A 9,126-nucleotide genomic window follows, 5' to 3' on the forward strand; every position below is an offset into this window, starting at 1 on the left:
ACTAATTTTGTGACGAAGCATACAAACAATTACAGCATATTCATTCTAACGGAATATTAATCGCTGACTATGAGGTAATAGCCTTAGTAAATCGGATGTCAATCAAATCAAGCAACTCAGGCATGCAGGAATGATAAAAATAATAAGGCAATATATGTAAAGGAATGATAAAAATAATAAGGCAATATATGAAGGAAATGAAGCCATCACTTCGTAATAGTTGTAAGGTGAAAGTAACAGAAGTTAGGAATGGCTGTGAAATTTAAGACAAGTAATTCATCAGTACCTGGGGAACGAAGAGGTACAACTATAACTGGTTAGCCTTGAGCAATTTCGCAACCGATTAGTTCAAAGTTTGAGTTCTCGTACTGCTTGTATGTATTCGAATACTGCACTGACCTACACAATTCTAACAGAAATGTGTAGGTCTATGACCATCAAAGTATTATTAATACTTAATTAGAAAGTCTAAAATTGTAAAAGTAATAGAGACTGGAAGAGGGTATGAAAATCATTGCAGCTCGAATTTAGCATTACAAAATCATCAATTGAAACAACAAATGTTATATTATCTGTTGCATGTTTTAAGTAATGTAGTAGCAGAGTTTTTTTTAAGCAATTAATTTTTTTTATCGATTATTATAAGGAATTCTTTAATTACTTGTAATTTTTTAAAATTATTGTCGCAGAAGAAAAGTGCGATAATGTAGTTTTTATGACTTTAAAAAACTAATCATATGTAAATGTTAAAATAGGCATTAAAGGAACTTCATGCCTAGGTGGTGTACATCAACTTATAAAAGCCCATCATCTTTCTCAAGAAATTGCTTTATTATTTATGTATAAAGGGGACATGGTTTTTTCATGCAATTATATCTGATGAAAACTTATGAGAAAAAACTGTATATTTTTTTTATATAAAGTGATAGAAGATTCTCTTCCCACTAAAGAAATGAAGAAAGAGGAAATATTGTACTATTTTTTTTTACAGATGGTTCATTTTTTTCGCATGATTTTTTATAAAACATAATAACATTAAAAACATGTTTCTTTTATATATAAATATTAAGGCAATTTCTTGAAAAAGATAACATGCTTTTATAATTTTTTGTAAACCACCTAGACGTAAACCTATTTTAGTGTCTATTTTAACATATATATTTGATTTGTTTCGTTAACTCATGAAGACTGGGTTGAGTATTTTTTTTTGCTTTTCTTTCGTAGGTGAGGAATGTAGACGATATATGATTTCAATTAAAACCAAAAAAAAAAAAGGAAAGAAATATTGGAAAACACTCGCTCTAAGTAAAATTAAGCAAATATGAAAATTTTGTTACAGTCACGAGGAATTGGTACGCAAAATTTGGCGGCAAATAATAAAAGAACAGCTTCTCCGCCTCATAAAAGTATTCAGGAGCAAGCAAGGAGGTAAATAAATTAATAAGAAGTTTTTTTACAACTAAAGACAAATGTGAAGCTAAAATTTTGGGATTGTATTTATACATTCAACCTGTGTAGGAAATGAATCCATACGTGCGAAATAGTTGTAAGGTGAAACAAACATAAGTGGGAAATGGTTCTTGATTGTAGGAAAAAAGAATAGATGATTACCTGCCAAATGAAGAGGTGCAGCTCTTACCGACAAACCTTAAGTAATTTCAGAGACTATCACTTCTACGTTGGAACTGTCGTGGGAGTTGTAAGTATTCCAATACTGCATTCATCAAAACAATATAGAAACGAACCTATAAGCTTATGACAATCCATCTACTATTAGGAAATTGCTACATACCATTGAATTTTTCATTTCTGTGTAAGAAAGTGCTACTGTAACGGAATAATACACAACTTATAAGGATCCAGATATTGAATTAGTGAAAGCAATAGGAAGAACTTATTATATATTCACATAGTAACATTTTCTATGTCGAATAGAGTTCAGACTTTGTTTTTCATAAAGATCTAACTGTATATAAGGAATGAAATAAATTAGAATTTGTTACCATAGTGGGGAAAAAATAGAACCCACAATTATCTTTTTAGAAAACAACCCATCTACTGTTAGGATCTTGTACATGGCATGGCAAATTTAATTTTAAAGCCATATTATGCAATTTATATGACTACGCATTTCTTTATTCAATGTGTTAAGCCCTCTATTTCTCTTCTACTTTAGGGATTGATGGAGAAGTTGATCATCCCTAGAAGGAAAGTGAGGGTTCATTTCGTAATCTTGACATGTCTACCAAGAATTCCTGGTCCTTGGTTCGAGTTAAAGGGTTTTGAGGCAGAAGGCCGACTGCGCTGGACTTGGTCCAGAATTCACACATTTGCAGGTTCGGATTTTATGTGTAAAACAAAGAGAATACTGTAAAGTTGGGATAACTTTACCCTATACTCTTTGTACACTATCGAACAATGGAAGCTTTGATCAATTGATGCAATAGTGGGTTCCATCTATGGATCTGACGAAATCCGACCAACAGTTGGCATGACATATTTTCACAATATCACCATGATTTGATTAAACAATATGAATGCGTTGGAAGTGTGTGTGGAAGATTGCACTTCTAAATTCAGGTCGTAATGTTTTTTGGGATGCTTGCTAGAGTTAGCATGGAAAGGGCAAAAGGCACTCTCGCGAATAACAAAATCTGTAGAATTAACATGGTTTACCCAATAAACTAATGGGGGGAGAATGGTGAAATAGTTTTATTATTCCTCTATTGTTAGCAAATTTGACATAGTTATCTTTTAATGGGTGAGGCACACATAAAGTTTTAATTAAATTTGATTACATGATCTGACCATTTTATTTCTTCTACATTCTTTTATTACTTAAGTGGGCTTATCACAGTTTCTTTTGAAAATTCAGATATATTTGCATATGCATGTGGTTTTGACCATCTTACCATAGGCTTCTATATTCAAGCTTATGGTAAGTTGCTCTGGGTTTGCTTTCTGTTTTGTGCCATATTCCCATGCCAATTTGCTAATGTTTTACTTCTTTTGAGCCTATAGGGTTGTGTGATCTGGGTTAAGTTAAAATTCGGACCTTCGATTATTTTAGAATTCTTAATATCTGGTGCATAGATATTGGCTGGCATTTTTTTATGCTTTGCTGTGAAGTGTTTTTCTATTTCTATTATAACAACTCTTCATGCATCTTTAAAAAAATATTCTCTATTGTGCATTCTAGATTTATGTGGCCACTATAAGGAAACAATTGTCTGTGCATAAAGAAAATGAATTGGCAAATATACCATCCTATTTCCTCTGGTAGCATCTCGTTCCATTCATATCATCGTCTCTCCAATTCCTTATTGATCTCCCCATCAATTTAGATGCAGCAACATATACAAATAAAACTATAAATAGATAAAAAAGGCTGAAGTTTTTTTGTTTTTTACTACATCACATTAAACAAATTTTTTTTTTCATTTGAAGTGTTAGAGTAATTAGGTCAAGCAAGAGGTTGCTTGAAGCATTACACCCAAGGTATCTAATTTGGAATACCAAGTTTGTTGCCTCCAGCCCCTATATATATTAGATACACAAGGGTTTTAATAGGTTAGTGGGCTCTAGCCCAAATAGGCCCACTACACCGGTCCATTATCTTATTGGGCTTATATTAGAACATACATGGGTTATATTATATACCCAACAGTCTCCTCCTATGTTCTACATATAGCACAATCCAATAGATAGATAGTGTACTGTTCAAAACAAAATATTGAATCATACACATCATCATATGGTCTATATCATAAAAGATCTGTAATCCAACTGAAAATATGAATCCTTTTACGACAAACCAAGAGTTTTAGATATACAACAAGCTAAACTCAACCAAAAGGTAGTTTCACATATAAGTGAACCCCACTGATCTTAGATGAATTCATTCATGAGGTATGATTCTCATCGAAATCCAAAATAAAGTTCTACAAAAAAGTGAACTCTATGCAAACTGAAATGTAAGCATAGTCTTTATGACTTTAGAAGATTTACTCATCAAGTAAGTCATCTTCATCAAAGTCCAAATCAAGACAAGCTCCTCCTTTTTCGCCAATCCCTGTGAATTACCAAATATGGATTTCATGAAAATGAATCCAATCATTTGTGTAAAACATTAAAGTATCTAGTTCTACCTGAAGAAGAACTTAGTACAATTTCATAATTCACGAAAGTATCTAGTTCTACCTAAAGAAGAACTTAGTACAATTCAAAATGGCTGAAAAAGTATCAGTATCACTCTCACCATAAGCATCATTGTCAAGTTTCAATAAAGAACAAGACCTAAACAGCTTCTTTTGTAAATAATCATTCCTAATTGTCAAGTTTCATTAAAGAACAAGACCAAATAGTTTCTTTTCCAAAGAACTATTTCATGTTTCTTTTTGGAATGTTACAGTCATCTTATCCATATTTGAGTTAAGCTGTATTATCAAGTTTGGAATGTACAACCTTTCCCAAAAAGGACATGTCATCAAATGTGGAATCACACACAACAACTGGAAACATCGTCGAAACATATCAAGTGCCTATCTTGGCCAAAATGGAGATTCGAAGATTCAAAATAACATGGATGTAGGTTAAGTCCTGTCTATACAGACTTTAACCCCATCTCCCCCACAGTTTTGAATATTCGATCTTTGGTCAGCCCCTATATGAGAGCATCGGCCATATTATCCTTCGATTTCGTATCAATCAAAGTGATAATCTCGTGTTCTTGAGATAATTCAGCATGGTATTTTCAGCCCAAGATATCTCCTCTTACCATGAAAGAGAGAGTTTGTCACAACCATAGTTGTAGCTTGAATATCACAGAACACACTGAAGGATCTAATCCTTAACGGGGTCAGTGGAATATCCATAACCATAATTAGATTCTTTTTCTCTTCTACTTCATTTGCAACTGAAGTGAGAGCATAAAGTTCCAATTCGACTTCCACACAACAGCAGTAGATTTGTTGTCCCCTAATTCTGATCCCCATGACATATCAGAATATTCTTCCAGGATAGGAAGATGGCCATTATAACATAGAGCATATCCTTAAGTACCCTTAAGGTATCTCAGCAGCCTCATAAGGGCATCCCAGTGCTCATGGCCAGGATTACTAGTGAATGACTCAGCATGCCAACTGTAAAGGCTATGTCTGGCCTAGTGCAACTCATAGCATACATGAGACTAGCAATCAGTTTATAATAATCTAACTGATTCATACTATCTGCTTCATTAGAGATCAGCTTCTTGGTATAATCAAATGGTGTCTCAATCGGTTTACACTCACTGTATCCCCATGTAGAAAGTCGTTTGTCAATATAATGGGCTTGGCTAAGAGTAATCCCTTGCCTTTCAAAACTTACTTTCATACCAAGAATGGCGTCAACCACACCAAGATCTTTCATGTCGAATTCTTTAGCCAAAGTGGTTTTCACGTCACTCACTGCAGAGAGATCGGAACCAAGAATTAACATATCGTCTACATACAAGCAAATAATCGCAACCTTATTCGACACAGAACGAAAGTAAAGGCATTTATCTGAGTAACTGGTCTGAAAATCAAAGCTCTTTATTACCTTGTCAAATTTTTGATACCACAATTTAGGTGCTTGTTTAAAACCAAAAGAAACTGTGTATAATCACAGACACATATCTACTTACAGCCCATAGTCTTAGCCCCTTTTAGCAAATCAACTAGCTGCCAAGTTAGATTTTCTAACAGATAGCTCATTTCATCATGAATGGCTTCTGCCCACAACATAGAGTCCCTAGATCTCATCACTTCCTGATATGATGATGGATCATTCTCCAATTGGTAGGCACAAAGTCCTCACCAAATTCTTGGGTACTCTATCACATGGACGAGCATTTAGTGTTTTAGGATGTGATTTGCAATCAAAGCTGCCGCTCCCCAAATGCAACTAGGCATGCCAGCTGTCATTAACATGGAGTTTAACTCTTAAGTTAAAATCTTGTTCTTACACTCAGCTATGCCATTTGATTGAGGCGAGTGAGGAGCAGAATACCTTGAACCCTGTCAATGTGTATCTTCTCCTTCTCTATCACTCCTAACTCTAACACTTGTCAAATTTAATGGACATATATAACGGTATCTTATGAGTGATAGTAAGGTGGACCATTTTCTAATAGTGCACATGTCCCAATTGGTTGTGTAACAACTTAGGATCAATGAGCGGTGAACTATCATAACTAACAGTCTCATGTTCTAAACTCAAACCATACATATCATCTATCAAATATGCAAAATCAAAATAGTATGAGTTAACAATAAAAAAATTACTCTACCACACATAAATGAAGTGCATATGCCAGCATAGTCAAACAAACTAATAGAAATTAAATTCTTTAGAAAGAATGCACCTGATTGGCGAATCGCAAGAACCCAATCTGAGAACCGAATCAAACCGCGAAGAATTCAACCAATGAGGACCAATGAGAATTTGTCCACGAAATTTCGCTCCACAAGAATTTGGCCACAATATTTTGCACCAAACAGATTCGACACCAAGTATTGGAACTCCAAGATTCGGCAAAGCTACAAATGTTTTGGCCACAAGGGACTAGGAATCAAGGATCCCCCCAACAAGAGTACTCGGCCACAACTTTTACCGAAAAAAGAGTTCGTCCAAACAAGGGTTGGAACTCACAACCTCCAAAAGATTGTATATACAGTAGCTTTGATCCAACAAAGCAAGTCGGATGGTTGGAAAACCAACAGAGCAAGAGGGTCGTTCGAATTTGTAAGAAAACTCGCATCCCAAGGCAAAGTTGGCCCAAAAAAAAATTCAAGGTCACGGCCTCCACTAAAAATCAATATGAGGCCACCAAGATTTGCAGCCCAAGCAAGATGTTACTCACAAAGATGTCCAACCCTTTTTGCCACAACCAAGAAAACAGCCACAAGTTCTCAGGCAAAAGAGAATTGGGTTTACCCGATATAATAAAGGATGTGAGAGAGAGGGACGAAAGTTTGGGCTTCGTGGTTTATTTCACACGAGTTGCCGGTCATGAGAGGCCCAACTCAGATAAAAGAGTGGCAGATTCAAGGCGATTTCAACCACCACATATGCAGCCACAAAGGAATCCGTATATTTCCTGTTGGATTTATGAGAGCGTGAGAGAGAGAGAGAGAGATACGCCTCTTTATCTTGATTCTAACAACAGAAATTCCAAACGGTGGATGTATTCGTTTTGTCCACCAAGAATTCCCAAATGATGGAAGAATTGAATTGCTCCACAAAAAAAATTGGAGGCAGACGTCCTCTCTTAGAGGGTTGAGATGTAATGCTTCAAGATTGTTAGAGTAATTAGGTCAAGCAAGAGGTTGCTTGAAGCATTACACCCAAGGTATCTAATTTGGAATACCAATTTTGTTGCCTCCAGCCCCTATATATATTAGATACACTAGGGTTTTAATAGGTTAGTGGGCTCTAGCCCAAATAGGCTCACTACACCGGTCAATTATCTTATTGGGCTTATATTAGAACATACATGGGTTCTATTATATACCCAACATGAAGTGAACTTGGATTCCAAAATTTCACCTAAAAAACACCCTATACGAAACATAAATACATGTTTGTCTACCAGAATATTCACATGCATGAACAAAAAATGCTATTTAAGCTGAGAAAAAAAAAAATACCATCAATTTAAGTTTAATGAAAAAATTTCCATCTGTAAACAAACGCTAAAGCAATGTATGATTTAACTTAAAGATAAGTAAAGAAGAAGCAATCCAATGTAATACCTGTCGGAAGAAACGCTAGACATTCACGGAACAGGCTTCCAATAGGCTAAAAGGTAATTACCCTGAAATTATCTATATCGCACAGGAATGGAACCAACAGACAAAAAACAACTTTTATTTGCTATGCTGAAATTTTTTTTCCCTCTGTTTCTTGAACCTACTTTCCAAAGTTGGATAAGGTAATAGTTTGCTTCCTTTACAACGATAGCGAGGGGAACGACAACTATCCCTAATGATGAAAGAAGACGCAAAAACACCAAAGCAACAACAGCAAGAAAAGAAACACTAAGAGAAGAAGCAAAACTTTACATGTTGTGCTCAAAGAGTAGAAACAGATGTCATCCATAATTCTTGTAGTTGAAAATAACTATAATAAACAAACGGACTGGCAAAACAAATTAAAAGGTGACAAAAAGAAATAGCACACAAGAGGAATTCCTACAACTAAAGTTGGAAGGAATAAATATAGCCCACAGAGACAATGAAAGAACATGATTTTTGTCCCTTTCCAAAAACCGAAAGGAAGAAACATAGGTAACAACAGAAACAAAAAAAAAAAAAGGAAAAATACACTTAGACCCCGTGACACATTCAACTTAACCCGTTATGTTTAAAAAGTTACAAGTAGACCCCCTTTGGTTTCAATTTGTATAAGGTAGGCCCTTCTTTTGAAACACTATCAATGCTAATGAAGACCACATACACCCCTCAAAACCCCATACCCGAATCCAAAGTCCAAAACTACCAAAAACACAGCGGGCCCACATTGTTTGGATGATCCAAAGCGTTCATTTGATGGGCCCTGACATAGATAGGGTGTGCCCAAAAAATCAGCTCCATAGACCTTCAATCTGTGGACGAACCGTCAACTGATGGGGTCTACCTTACACAAATTGAAACCACAGGGGTCTACTTGTAACTTTTTAAACATTAGGGGTTAAGTTGAATGTTGTAACTTTTTAAACATTAGGGGTTAAGTTGAATGTGTCAGAAACCACAGGCGGTCTGAGTGTATTTTTCCCCAAAAAATTGCTATTTTAAAAGAAAAGAAAGATTCCAAAGTATTTAAAATAACAAATGTATAGGTTACGAAAAAAACGAAAATACTTTCGTCATTTTTTTAACCACAACAGGAAAGAAAGAGATATTGGAATTTTTTTTTTTTGCTTTTTTGAGCCCGAGATCTAAAGAAACCAACGGTGGAAATCTGACGTTCTTTTGGGAATAACAACAGTAAGAAAGGAAGAATGAAGGAATATCTGTGAAGTTATTTTGATAAAGGGTGGAAGGCTTCATGCAGTAACGGTGGAACACCCAAAGAAGAACACGAGGCATCTGATGTGTAGACCAC

This window comes from Tasmannia lanceolata, unplaced genomic scaffold (assembly GCF_043159265.1).
Source record: "Tasmannia lanceolata isolate RefF3 unplaced genomic scaffold, GAP_Taslan_0.1 ptg000013l, whole genome shotgun sequence".
Classification (NCBI taxonomy): Eukaryota; Viridiplantae; Streptophyta; class Magnoliopsida; order Canellales; family Winteraceae; genus Tasmannia; species Tasmannia lanceolata.